At 47.8% G+C, this 13,988-nt stretch overlaps 2 non-coding genes across 2 annotated transcripts; one reads left to right on the forward strand and one right to left on the reverse strand.

Moving 5' to 3' along the window:
- The first annotated feature begins 204 nt into the window (after positions 1-204).
- On the forward strand, positions 205-276 carry TRNAA-UGC (transfer RNA alanine (anticodon UGC)). Its single transcript has one exon. It is a non-coding gene; the product is annotated as a tRNA-Ala (tRNA).
- Positions 277-10,853: 10,577 nt separating this feature from the next.
- Positions 10,854-10,925, reverse strand: TRNAA-UGC (transfer RNA alanine (anticodon UGC)). The gene has a single exon. It is a non-coding gene; the product is annotated as a tRNA-Ala (tRNA).
- Positions 10,926-13,988: the final 3,063 nt, after the last annotated feature.

The raw sequence follows: 13,988 nt of genomic DNA on the forward strand, positions 1-13,988 counted from the left end.
TCTTGGCTTGGTGTCAAACTGGACCTTCTTGTCCGTTTCTTTGGCAAAATTGCCGGATCCTGGTTATTTGTGTTCAGTATTGGTGTCTGTGCTCTTCCCGTTTCGGGAACCGGAAACCGGTTTTTTAGAAGGAATTTTGGGAACCGAGCAAATTTCTGCTAAAATGAGCCGGTTTCTGAGAGTCACTCTTCTAACGGCGTATGTGGGGATGTAGCTCAGTGGTAGAGCGCTCGCTTTGCATGTGAGAAGCCCCGGGTTCAAACCCCGGCATTTCCAATAAATGCATTTTGGTTATTCCAGCATGGGCAAGTGTGACTTGAATGGAATTTGAAATATCTGTGGCAGCTCTTAAAAGCAGACAGTTGTGGTGTTTCGGCGTATTTCGTGCCCGTCAGACCATAATCCAAGCAAAGTATTGGCGGGTGCTCGTCTACGAATGCAGTGTGAGCTTTTATAGAACTTGTGTCTGAACGTTGACATGAGCAAGTTCGGGCGCCAAATGCCTCCAAATTCAGAAGTCTGACTTCGGATGGTTTTCAGCAGGTGACGGACAGATACTACAAAATATACTATCATCAGTGCTGACGTCACAGATCAATGGCGTCACAGTGCTTTTCCACTGACCGCCAGGTTAGTCCTAGTCACAGATTTTTCAACTCAACCCATTTCAGAGACTAAAGAGGATAAGATAACACATAACTCGACATGTTTCTAGTCGACGGAATGGTTATTCACCTTAGCACCTTGCGACATACGTGATCAGTTTGCTGCGCCGTGTTTTAACTCGTCGTGCCATTTGAGATAGATGGTTTGGAATACTGGCCACACGGTTGTGAACTGCGGACTCACTGCACGACCGTGTACACCAGTGTGTGAGTCGCTGTTGATGTGCTGCCGTCTTGGCTATGCTCGTGTCGTGAGGGGCTCACTGGTTACAAAGCTGTACTTAATCGTCAGCTTCTCCAATGCGCTGGTCGGCTCTTGGTGGTAAGGATTTACCATGGAGGGTGTCCCTGGCAGAAGTGTGGGAATCATCATACCGGCCTCCATCACCATACCGGCCTCCATCACCATACCGGCCATGTCAACAGCAGCAGTTACTCCCGAGGCGTCCCTGGATGCAATGGCCTGCACCTCCAACGCTGAAAACAAGGCATGCAAAGTTACACACTGCAGCTGCGACAGCCACAGCGCAGGCCTTTGGTGTACAGTCTACTGCAAGTGTTAGGAAAAAATCGCATGTTATAGCCGCTGCAACAGTACGCAGGTCACCAATTCGCAAATGCCTTCATTTCAGACCACGCTGCTGTAAGACCGCGACAATTCCACAGTAGGACAAGACATTTAATGGTGCATGAACCCATCCCCACCGTCTGGTGGGAATCGGCCTAACGTGACAGCCCGAGGCCGACCCATTGCCATCCACACTGGCGAACGGGACCGATGGTCTTGATTCGGGCATGTTACGGCAGGTAATGTGCTGGGGGAGGGGAGGGGCCGTTCGTATGGCGGCCAGAGGGACCCGGCTGCCGCCCATTCGTAGCCGAAGGCCCGGAGCGCCGGCCGACGTGGGGACGGGAGTGCACGGAGGACTGTGCGTCCGAACGCGTGTTCAGCGTTGACCGGAGGGAAAAAGTTGTTTGGGTTTGTGTATTTGATGAAACTCAGGCAGTCTTGAGCGGAGTAAGAATTTTCAGCGGCGGCAGCTGGGAAATCGGTTCTGTTTGTATACCGCATGTCGCTACTTCTACTTTTGTTACTAGCGCCTATGATTTCGAGGAGGGCTGAGACCTTTTTGCCTCGAAAGTGCGTCGTGCCTGCTGGTAAGACACACCTGTCTGGGCCCTTTGGCAGCAGATTTTTTCCTTTTTCCATATCGGGCACTGAGAGCAGTTGGCGCTATGGGGTTGGAGCTACGGTCAGCACTTACATAACTGAGACATTTTGTGGTTGATGTGCATGCAACCCCTCGTGAAGGGGTCTTACCGCACGTGAGGAATCATGCACCCCGTTGCAGAGCTTGCTACCGTATCCAAACCGTTGACATTTGAACCACCTAGGAGGGTTGGGCATAGATACTCTGACTTGTTAACGGGGGTAGCCAGCCGTGAGAGTCTCTGGGAGGCGGATGGTTCCAAAAGTCAACACAAGCAGGCTGGTGTCCCGACAGCGTCTACCGCGAAACATGCTCAGTCGTCGAACATGGTAAACATTTTCAGCTCTGAGCCCCGCCAGAATCTCCTCCTCCTTCATGAAACGGAGTTCAGGCACGCAAACGGTGCCTTTGGTGGTGTCTCTTACGAAGTGGAGAGAAATGTTCACTCCCTTGCTGTGAAATTTGGTGGTCTGGAGGGGAGCCGTGGTCTGAGCACGAGAGGTTATTTCAGCCACGAGTGTCCCTTTGGCTGGTGCCTCAATTTGAAGGTTGCATGGACCAGAACTGGAGGCTGCTTGAATTTGTCTGGATGGCCGGAAGACCTCGATTTGTCTGAAGGAGACATTCTTGTCACAGGCTTGCACGGCAACAAAATAGACGAGTGGGTCGAGAATGAGCCCAGAGATCTGGCGATCACTGAGCAGGTACCGGGATGGTCAACGACAAGCGAATGTCAAAAACATGGACGTTGTACGGAGACGAGCACTGTCCAGACACCGCGGTGGAAGTGTGTGAGCCAATAAAATGGCCCTGGGACGCGTCGGGGTTATCAGGCGAGGTTGCAGCCAAAATACGGCTAGCGGCACTTCCGTCGGCTACGTCCAAAGGAGAATCAATGCCAGAGGACGAGTTTGATTCCAAGTCAGTATCGCTCTTCTTCCTTTTACCTCGCTTCTGCATAGTGGGGCGCGGGAAGAAGGCAGCAAGCACTAAGTGAAAGGGTGTGTGTTTTGAACGAGTGTGAACGGAAAGGCGAAGAAAACGACGTTAAGAAAATAGGACTCCTTAGCAGAAATCCACAACAGGAGCAATCCTTTACACCAGGAATGGCGTTGCCAATCGGGCATAGCCAGCGAGTGGGTCGACGACGTCTGATCGTCTGACGCGATTGACTGTTTGGATTAGAGCCCTTTCGACCAGAAGTGATTATTGCAGTGCTATGGGAGGAAGGACAATGGTTAACGGTGGGGCAGGTTTGCATGCACCTGGGGGCCAACTGCCGAGCCTTAACCTGCGCATGTGCGCTAGGTACCCGGTCGAGGTCCCCCTCCCCACGGGGCTATCAACCCACTCGTGGCTGACGCATGCAGCCTGTCCCGGACAGGCGGGCTGTCGCGAGGATGCAGGATGAAGCGAGGTAGAATATAACAAGGCCGGATCTACTCTCTGATACAATTGGCTTGGTTGTTTGGATTAGAGCCCTTTAGACTAGAACTGACCGTATCAGGGCTATGGGATGAATGGCAGTGATTAGCGGTGGGGCAGACCTGCATGCGCTTGAGGGGCCAACGACCGATCTGAAACCCGCGCATGTACATAAGGCACCGAGCCCAGGTCCCCGTTCCCACGGGGCTCTCGGCCCACCCGTCGTTAGCACATGCAGGCCGCCCCAGACGAATGGAATGTCGCGATGATGCAGGACGAAGCAAGACAATGGATTAGAAAGATGAATGCACCGATTCGAGTTTAGTTTAGCTTATTTTGTTTCATGCGTTTCAACCCGTTCAGACCATTCTACACCTTTAAAGGATCTATTTCAACCTGAACTTAAATCTGTGCTCTGAAGGAAGAAAAACGCTACATTTTAATCCTTCACAATAATTGAACAATTTCGGTACGTCTAAGAAAATTGAATAAAAATTCCAGAAGATGTGGATGGTCAATACCTAGGAGGACATCTAACGATAATGCACCCTTGTGGTGACAACAGTATTTTTCCGGTAGTGTCTTCCGCTGGTATTGAAATTTGTCACATTCAAGCAAAATATGCTTTAACGAAAGGTGGCCATCACACTGACGACATAGGGGACGCGGGTGTTTTAGATATAAATAATTATGTGTAAGCTTTGTGTGTCCGATTCGAAGACGTGCTAATAGTTTTTTCTTCCAAACGGTCTGGACGGTTTACCGACGGCCAAAGTGCAATTTCCGGTTCTGTCGTGAAGCTGTGTCCTGGTGGTTTCTGTCCATCGACGTTGCCAAACTTGTTTTGCTAAGCTGTGAATGGCCGTTTTTATTGAAGTATGGTCAACAGGGACTGGTGTTACGTCAGGGGACGCCAATGCTTCCTAAGCCAGTTGGTCGGCCCCTCATTTCCTGGGATACCCCGATGGCCTGGCACCCACAAAAAATTAGCATATATGTTTGTGTGTATAAAGAATGGTGAATGTGTATAGTACGGACAACGAGGTGGTGAGTGAGGTCAGGGTTAATAAGTGGCAAAGGGCCGCCCTAAAATCCGAACAAATTACTATGGGCCTGGTTCTATGATTTTGCCTTTTGATATGTTGCAAAGAAAGAAATAAAGCAAACTGTTCTGCAAGCCATACAGATGTTCCTTCGGGTAACCTACATTTTTGTGAGTAATGGCCGTTACAGAGCATCGAGCATCTGGTGTGGTCTTCAGCCATGGAGCCATCGGTATATATAAAGCGACAGTGTGGATACTTTGCGATCATGCGATTCAATTTTTGTTGTACATAAACTGTTGTGACGGTGGGTATAAAATCCGTAAAAAGAAACATAACTTTGCGAGGTGCCAGTTGGCAAGGGGCTTCTACTAAGTCAGGTGGCACAGAGGCTCGCGGAAGGATGCAATTTAAACTATGGCAAAAACAGTGACACATAATGCAATTGTAAGGCCCCAGCAACGCTGTGCTAGTCCTAAGTATGTATGGTGAATTCGTGGCAATATATGTGTGGAGGCAAATGTCGGATGACTTGGATTTTGTCTTATCGTTGTGACATACCTTGTAGTGTGCTCAATACGTCGGAGGGCTAAAGGCATAATGAAGACATCCACGCCAAGTACCGAAATTGGGGATGTGCGTAGCGCTCCCTGTGCAAGCCGCAAGAACATATTTTATGTAATACTTTGGGACTTCAGACTGCCTTCCGTGCCACCTGCATACACCACTTATCCATATTCAATAATAATAAGAACCAAATGTTCATATAGCAACAATAACGTATGCCGGTCAGCACCGTATCTTGATCCCGAGATGCACCTAAACACATTCAGACGCGTGACGCATCTGGTGCGGACATGCTCAACGTACTTGGACATGGACAACCTCGGGTCGAGAACGATACCTAGAAATTTGGACGATGAAACAAAAGGAATATCGTGCCCGTCCAGTAGGAGTGGATATGTCGGTGTATCTCGTCGCCTTTTACTGAAAATCGTAGCGGCTGATTTTTAGCGGAAAAGTAGAGACCACAATGTATTGACCATTCATGTAACTTGTGAAGGGCGTTTTGAATGTGTGGTAATAAGTGATCATATTCTTCATCTGAGCACCAAATCGCACTGTCATCCGCAAAAAGTGACGAGGATATGCCGGACGGAAGATCATCAAATAAATCATCTATCATTAGGTTTAAGAGCATTGGAGATATACAGCTACCTTGTGGAAGACCGTTCTCTTGAATGTGAACATTAGAGACTGCCTATCGGCATCTTACACGGAGCGGCCGCGTTCCTGAGACCCCACAAGATCGTGTGCCAAATGTCCTTTAAATGCTAACTTTTTTAGTTAAAAAATGTAAACTGTCTTATCTACCATATCATAAATGCGAGTCATTTCCGGAAACACAGCAATGACTTGACGTTTTTGGCGAAATGCGCGACGACTATCTGTTTCGAGGCATACTATGATTGCAGGTGGTACGGTTACGTCGAAATCCACATTGCTGACATGATATGACTGTTTTTGCAATCTATTATCCAGGCAAGGCGTTTGCCAACCATGCGTTCCATAAGTTTTCACAAGCAGCTGGTGAGCGCAACTGGACGGTAGTTGACTGGGTCTTGTGAGTCCTTACCTGGTTTTGGCATTGGAATTATTATTGTTTCTTTTCATGCTTGCGGAAAAACATGAGGGGACCACATCTCATTGAAACCTTTCAATATAAATTGAAGCATGCTGTCAGGTAAGTGACGGAAGAAAGCGTAATGTAGCTCATCCTGGCCTACCGAAGAGTTGCCGGTGGATTTAATCGCATCGCAGAGCTCTGAGAAAGGAAAGGTACATTGTAGTCCTTTGTATTGTCGGAAAGAAAGCAATGGAGATGTAAATGAAATCGGGGTCCCGCTTGATCTATGAAACCTGCTTTGTAATTGTCAGAAGAAGTATAATGTGTTAGACATTGGGCAAGAGCCTCCATCACCTGTGGTGATGATGTAACTAAAGCATTGTTGATTCGGAGAGCTGGATCACAAATAGACGGCCGCTTACCGGAAAGTGTAAGAACTAATCCCCAAATTTTGCTCAATTGAGTAGATGATGTAAATTTTTGTAGGAAGTTTAACCGGGAACAGCGTTTGGCGGCCCTTATGATTCTCCTGGCTCGAGCGCGTCCAGAGTTGCGGGCGAGTAAATGTGGAATATTGTAATTGCGTTGATAACTTCGAAAAATATGTTTACGTCTGGCAATGGCCTTCTTAACATCATCTGTCCATCACGGCACAGGAAGGCGTCGTGGTGGAGGTCTAGTCAGTGAAATTGTCGCGGTTGCTGCATAATGAAGAACATGTGCGATAAGATGAACTCCTTGCTCTGGTGAATCATAGCGATGATGGTTGGCAATACAAAGTTCCTGAAATTTGTTCCAATCTGCCTTTCGCAGATTCCAACGGTGTATATATCGAGGAACTGCATCAGCAGCAATATCAAAGTGGTATATATTTTAACTGGAAAATGGTCGCTGGCGTGGACCAATAGCCCTCAATAGTCCGATCAAAGAAAGTTCCTTTTCAGGGAGTGCACAATGACAAGTCAGTGGCTGTTTCCGTTCCAGTAAGTAGGTGGGGATAAGCAGTATTGTCTTTGTTTTGCAGGAATGAGTTGTGTGAATCAATAAAATATTCAACCAAATGTCCTCGGCAACCAACGGCTTTGGTGCCGTTACTCCACGTTGGACTGTGAGCGTTGAGATCGCTGAGGATGAGGAAACGGTTTTGAAATTGAGCAACGCGTTGGTCAGGTTGGTGTAAGAGCTCCGTATTGTTATGATCTGGCGCAATGCATATTGAGCATATATTGATCGTACAGCTATGCGGCCGAACTGAGCATGCAACAGCCTGAAGAGGTGCATTAAGAGTGAGTGGAGTGTGTGTTAGTTCGTGACTAATGTACAGCGTCACCCCACCTTGGCGACGCTCACCTTCCGTGGTGTCAAAGCGATGTAACGAGTAATTTGGCATTTTAAGGTTATATGTGTCGGTGGGACGAAACCATGTTTCCTGTGCTGCAATGATGATTGGAGCTAATACGGCAAAAAGCGTTTTCGTTTCAGACCATTCTGAAAAGAGACCGCGACAATTTCACTCTAAGGTGAAATAATTTAATGATGAAGGAATCCATTCCCACCATTTGATGGGGATTGCCCGAGCGAAACAGACCGAGGCCGTCGCATCGCCACCATCACTGATGGACGGGACCGGCGGTCTTCGTTTGGACGTTTCGACAGGTATTGTGGTGGGGGAGGGAGGGGGTATAACGTTCGTGTGGCGGCCAGAGGGACCGGGCTGTCGACTGCTCGTAGCCGAAGGGCTAGAATGCCGGACGGCCTAAGCCGCACGTGTATCACGCACAGCCGGTGGGCTGGAACGCCGACCGATCTGGGGACGGGGGTGCATGGGCACCTGCGCATCCGAGCGCCCAGCCAGGGGCGACTCATCGGCATTTTTCGTCTGGGTTTGTGTAGTTGACTCAGCGGAGACTGAGGGGCGGGGGTGAGAAGCTTCAGGGGAGGCAGATGGGTAGTTAAGTCTATCTGTATTGCACAGGTGGCCATAGTGGCTTTTGTTACTTGTGCATATGTTTTGCTAGGCTGCGACGACATTTTGGATTCAAAAGTGCGCCGTGCCTTCGGGTAAGTCACACCTGTCTTTGCCTTTTCAGAACAAATTTATTTTTTATTTTTTCCATGAGGGACACTGAGAAGAGGTGACGGCGTAATCAGCTCTTTCACAGCTCAGGCATTTCTAGGGTGATGTGCAGGCAGAACCCTCGTGAGGAGTCTCCCCGCACCTAAGCATCTGGCAGTCTGTTTGCGGTGCCTGCTGCCGTGTCTGAACCGTTGATATTTGAAACACCTGAGTGGATTTGGAATGAGTACTCTTGCTTTATAACGAAGATAGCCAGCGGTGATCGTGTCTGGAAGTCGGGTGGTGGCAAAGGCGATAAAGACCAGCCTGGTGTCGCGACGCTGACCATCTATGAAAGCCGTCAGCCGTCGGACATGGCAGACCTGCTCGTCTCTGAGCCCCGCCAGGATTTCGTCTTCCGTCATGAAACGGAGCTCAGGCGCGAAGATGGTGCCTTTACTGGTGCTTCTGGCATGGTGCAGTGAGACTTTTACTTGCTTGCCACAAAATTCAGTCGTTTTGAGTAGAGTCTTGGTTTGTGCGCGACTAGTTCTTTTAATGATGAGTGATCCGTTTGCCAGTGCATCAATTTTGAGTTCGCATGGACCACAGATAGCCTTGATTTGTTTTGATGGCCAGAAAACGTTGATCTTCCGGAAGGACACGTTCTCATCACAAGGCTGAACAACAACGTAAGAGCCGAGAGAATCCAGGATTGGTTCAGAGGACAGGCGAGCACTGGTCACTGTCGAGCGAGGGTCAGCATCAGAGCGAGCAGGCACCGGAGTGGTCGAAGATGAGCGAGGGTCGGAACCAGGAGCGTTGGGTGGAAACGGGTGCTGTCCAGACACCGCGGCGGAAGTGCATGAACCAATGGAATGGCTCTGTGGCGCGCGAAGGTCAGCACGCAGTGGTAGCCAAGGCGGGGCTAGTGGCACTTCCGTCTTCTATATCCAAGGCATTACCAAAGTCAGAGGCCGAGTTCGAGTCCGTGTCAGTGTTGTCCTTCTTGCGCTTCCTTCGCTTCTCCATACTGGGGGAGCGGGAGGAGAACAACAAACTGAAGTGAAAAGGTGTGTTTGGAGCTACCGCGAACGGAAGAGCGACGAGAACGACGATGCGAGAAAAGGCCTCGTTGGCTGAGGGCCGCAAAAGGAGCAAACCAATTGCCGAGGTACAAGTAATGACACGAAACTCACGGGTAGATATGTATGAACACGACGAGAAATAGACAAAACACGTCCAACAATTTTTGGCTCTGGACATATCCAGCACCAGCGCGGCCACCTCTCGGGAGATCGAAGAACTACGAGTGAGTGCTGTTATACAAGCGTTTCATGACTCAATCAGACATTGAGGTATCGAGAAACGTAATTATTTAATATAGAAGTGTCGTTGCCTTGAGCAGTCTCTTACACCTAAGTATACTAACCGATATAAGTGGAATTATTTCATCATACCTGATGCTTACTTAAAAATCTTCAAATGTGGAGCATTTCCTTCGAGTATGGATTTAGTGAAGGCTAACTCGTGGTACGTTTAGTAAGTTTTGAATCGGAAAAGCAAGGCCTGTTGCGTACTCTGACCTTATTTCGTACTCATTTTTAGTTGAAATAACTGGGGTAGAAACAATTTTCAGTTTTGCAGTCAGCGGGCTTGTTTTGTGCTCTTCATTCCGTAAATGGTCATGCAATAGCAAACAGAGTACTTCCACCACTCGTTATGACACATAGTGTAGGACGAGGTGGACAAGGTACACTGCCTTGGATGCGAGCAATGGACGTTTCAGCACACTTCGTAATCAGTTGGTCAACGCGCCGCTGGGAGAGTAAGTTTCTATCGATCACAATAACCAGACCATTGAGTGCACTAGTTTCAGCTATATTCCAATTCGAACGGTATTTAGTGACATCACGGTCACATATTGCCTTTCGGGGACCAGCACATTCGGTTGTGACTAGCCAGGTTTTGGATGAGCTGTTGACCGGCCAGACGATTCAGGACGTCGTTCTATGAAGCGAAAGTGCGAAACACTAAAGACAAAAGCATCGAGTTGAATTCACTATTTTCTGGGCATAGGCTATACTAATGAAGCATTCAGTGGACAGCTCATTTGGATTTCATTTCGCTGACAGCCATGGCGTAAGGCAGGGCACATGTCAGGAACCTTACAAGGGATATATAATTTTTAATGCCAACAAATCCCCGCACTGGGCACGGGTGCAACGTGTTGCGCGATTCTGCATCCCTGTGACACGTAATGATATTGAGAGTGTGGGCTCGATCATACACTCTGTCGACCAATCGGCAATATTGGTGTAGTTGTTGGTGTAAAAGTCTACGTAGCGAAATTGGTATGGCCACTCCTCGTCGCATTTTTCTACCCGCATAGAGCAGTGTAAGTCACGATCCTTTACGGGACACCATTGAGAAGATCAGCGAACATGGCCAGAGCAATAGCTTCCGGGTGAACCCAGTAGCCATTACGTTGAATAGCTGGTTTGGTTCGACTCGTGGAGCTGACTCTCTGACTAGCGGAGCCGTTTTTACCATGCGCGTGGTGCATAACTTCAAAAGAGAGATATGTATTTCCCAAAGAAGAAAGAAAATTCGCAAGGGCGAAAGTAAGTAGTAACACTCACTGAAACGGCTTTCGGAAGCTTTTTTGAGAAAACTTTATCATTGAATGACAGGGCGTATGCCCCTAAGATGTACAGGGTACGCCGGAACACCATAAAGATAAACTTTTACCAACTACTACAGACATTTGTGATTTCATTGCTCAAGTCACACTTGCTTATGCTGGAGTAACCAAAACACATTTAATGGAGATGCCGTGGCTTGACCCCGGGGCTTCTCACATGCAAAGCGAGCGCTCTACCACTGAGCTACACCCCCACATACACCGTTAGAGGAGTGACTCTCAGAAACCGGCTCATTTCAGCTGACACTTGATCGGCTCCCAAAATTTCATCTCGAAAGCTGGCTCCGGGTTCCGGAAATAGAAAGAACGCAGCCACCAATGTTGAACATGAAGAACCAGGATCCGGCAACTGTACCGAAGAAATGGACAAAAACTAGGGTCCACTTTCACACCAAGCCAAGAGATCTGGCAAGAATCATGAGCCTGCCTGGAAAGTGTAGTATAGATATATAGTATAGTATAGATATCACCGCTTTGAATGAACTTGACCTTGAAGTTGTTTCTTGATGCAACAAAGTAGACACCACAACGTAATAATGATATTCGTTTCATGCCATTCATTTGGTCAAACTATAAACGAAAGGGTGCTGCGTTTTGTGTGGTCTTGACCTTCGTCCTCTACTTTGTAGCAGGTGTGACGACAGCAGACATTACGAGCATCAGTTTCTTACCTATTTGTCGTATGCATTTGATAAAATGATAAATGCTAGCGTACCACGGTTTATATGATCTTTGACTTGTGACCTTATAATCTGGTTTTTGCAGATGTGACGAAAGAGAAAATCACAAGCATCAATATGACACCTTTTGTTGCACTTAATTAACGAAGAAATGTCAAAATATTCAAGTTCTCGGACATCACAAAGATAAATATGATACCCATTTTATTGAAATTTTTATAACAAAGAAATTCCAGGGTGTCAAAGTTTTGATCCTTCATTGACCCGCATATGTCAAACTAAATGACATAGAGAATAGAAGATCGCATATTCGTGAGTAACTTATTGGTCGTGACGCGTGTTGGTCGTTTTTCGAAATCTGAACTCGACGCTGAACTCGAATACGAGTATGATGCTAACTGGACGGACATCTCAAAACGGTCCTTCCGCCACATGTCACGCCCGAACTTTGGATCGTAGCGACCCGCGGTCCATCCGAGCTTCCAACTAATTCAAAATGAGCGTCAAAAACCACCCGCTAATCAAAATAACCAACAAAAAGGCAGTTTTGGCGCTGACAAAGCTGACATTGGCTTTGCTTTGACCAGCCATAAGTCAGCGATCTTACAATGTACGTGTGATTTGTGTCATATTGAAACACCAAATATTTCAAAGACTACGGCTAAACAAAGCTTGACGCGGCTGCACCAAGCCGTTCGGAAGTTTTTGTTGAAAAACCCTGAGGGGAGAGGGGTCAAATTGTCCCGTCCGAGCGCGTGTTGACAGTACCTGCTGATACCTTGAATGTCGCTTACTCGGCACTAGAACTTTGAATTGACCATGGCGACAAACCAGGGGCTCAATGCCTCTCTTTCTTATACCAAGCACGGCTAACAACGTCCAGGTTGACTCCAACACGGACACGTTTCGTCGTCGTCGCATTTTTGTGTGTGTGTACTCATGGCGTGCGTCCCGTCCCACCATCGCGGTCCCGTCCCACCAGCGCCTGCGTGACGACCTACATTTTTCCATCTTCAGCCTTTGTGCGCATTAGGTGCGGGTGTAACGTGTGACCGCCAGTCTGCAGCTCAGTGACCCTCAGCAGTAAGACACCCAGACACAGTAGTGACACCCAGAGTTCAGTGAGAGTGCAGGGTTTAGCATGCACTCTGTTGACCAATCGACAGCATTTGTGTAGTTGTTGGTGTTAAGGTCTCGTAGGGAAATTGGTACAGCCACTCCTCGTCACATTTTTGTATCCACATTGAGCAGCGTAAGCCACGATCCCTCACAGAATACCAATGGCAAGATCAGCGAACATGGCCAGAGTAAGGGCCTTCGGGTGAACCCAGTATCCATTCCGTCGAATAGCTGGTTTGGCTACTCGTTCGATTCGTGGAGCTTACCCTCTGGCTTGCGGAGATGTTTTCACCATAGACACGCGACATGCATTTTAACATGCGTGACACATAACCTCAAACCAAACAGCAATGCGGTGGCGGAAAATAGATTTCACAAGGGAGGAAGCACCCTGAAACACTCACTGGAAAACTTTCGGAAGCTTCAAAAAGGATATTTTGACACCGAATGACAGGATTATGCGCTCAAAATATACGGAATGCGCCCAAAACATCTGAACTGTCTGCCTTTAGAAACTTCCGCAGATAGCCAAATCTTATTCATGAAGTCGTATTTGGTCGTGTTTGAATACGCAAAAACAGTCAAATGGAGATGACGTGGTTAGAACCCGGAGTATTTCAATTGCGAAACGAGCGCAATACCGATCAGCTACATCATCAGTACCACTATGGAAAGGGCGACTCTCAAAAATCGACTATTTTTAGTGGGCATGTACTCGGTTACCAAAATTTCCTCTCGAAAACTGGCCCCTGGTTCCGGAAGGTGTAATTTGTCATGTGTAATGTTTATTGACATTTGGTTATGTTCATGGCGTGGCTAAAAGTGAAGCCCATGTAGCGTGTTGCATGAATTTGTTTTTGCGTGCTTTATCTCAACGTGAGTACATGCGAATGAGAATATAAAGTTTCGCTAAAGGTTCGGGGGACGATTGCCGCTGTCTTTACCATGGTGTGGCTGCGACGATGACCTCTATGGTGTGCAAATAAAGGGCTAGTCTGTAAATAATGCGAAAACAGAACAAAACTCTGGTGTCAAAATAATTGCACACACACCTTCACACACGTACACTTGCATAAAAGGTGCAAGGTGTAGGTGTGCTTGCATACACCCCTGTACATTACAGGCGGGCTCGTGACTGTGACCGGATCTTTTGGCCTGGTGTCAAACGCGATCCTAGCTCTGGTTCGTTTCCTGGGCAACACTACCGGGTCCTGGTTCTTCATGCTGGATGATGTCTGTCCTCTTCTTCTTTGCAGAACCAGGAATCAGTTGTTGAGAATACATTTTGGGAACCGAGCAAATTTCTGCTAAAGTGAGTGGGTTTCTGAGGGTCATCCCTCCCACTAACTGCGTGGGGATGTAGTCTGTGGTAGAGTGCTCGTTTTGCATGTGAGAAACCCGGATTCAAACCCCGGCATCTTCAAGTGGAATTTTGGTCATGCAAACATAAATAAATGC

This window comes from Pollicipes pollicipes, unplaced genomic scaffold, assembly GCF_011947565.3.
Source record: "Pollicipes pollicipes isolate AB1234 unplaced genomic scaffold, Ppol_2.1 Scaffold_4740;HRSCAF=5597_pilon_pilon_pilon, whole genome shotgun sequence".
Classification (NCBI taxonomy): domain Eukaryota; kingdom Metazoa; phylum Arthropoda; class Thecostraca; order Pollicipedomorpha; family Pollicipedidae; genus Pollicipes; species Pollicipes pollicipes.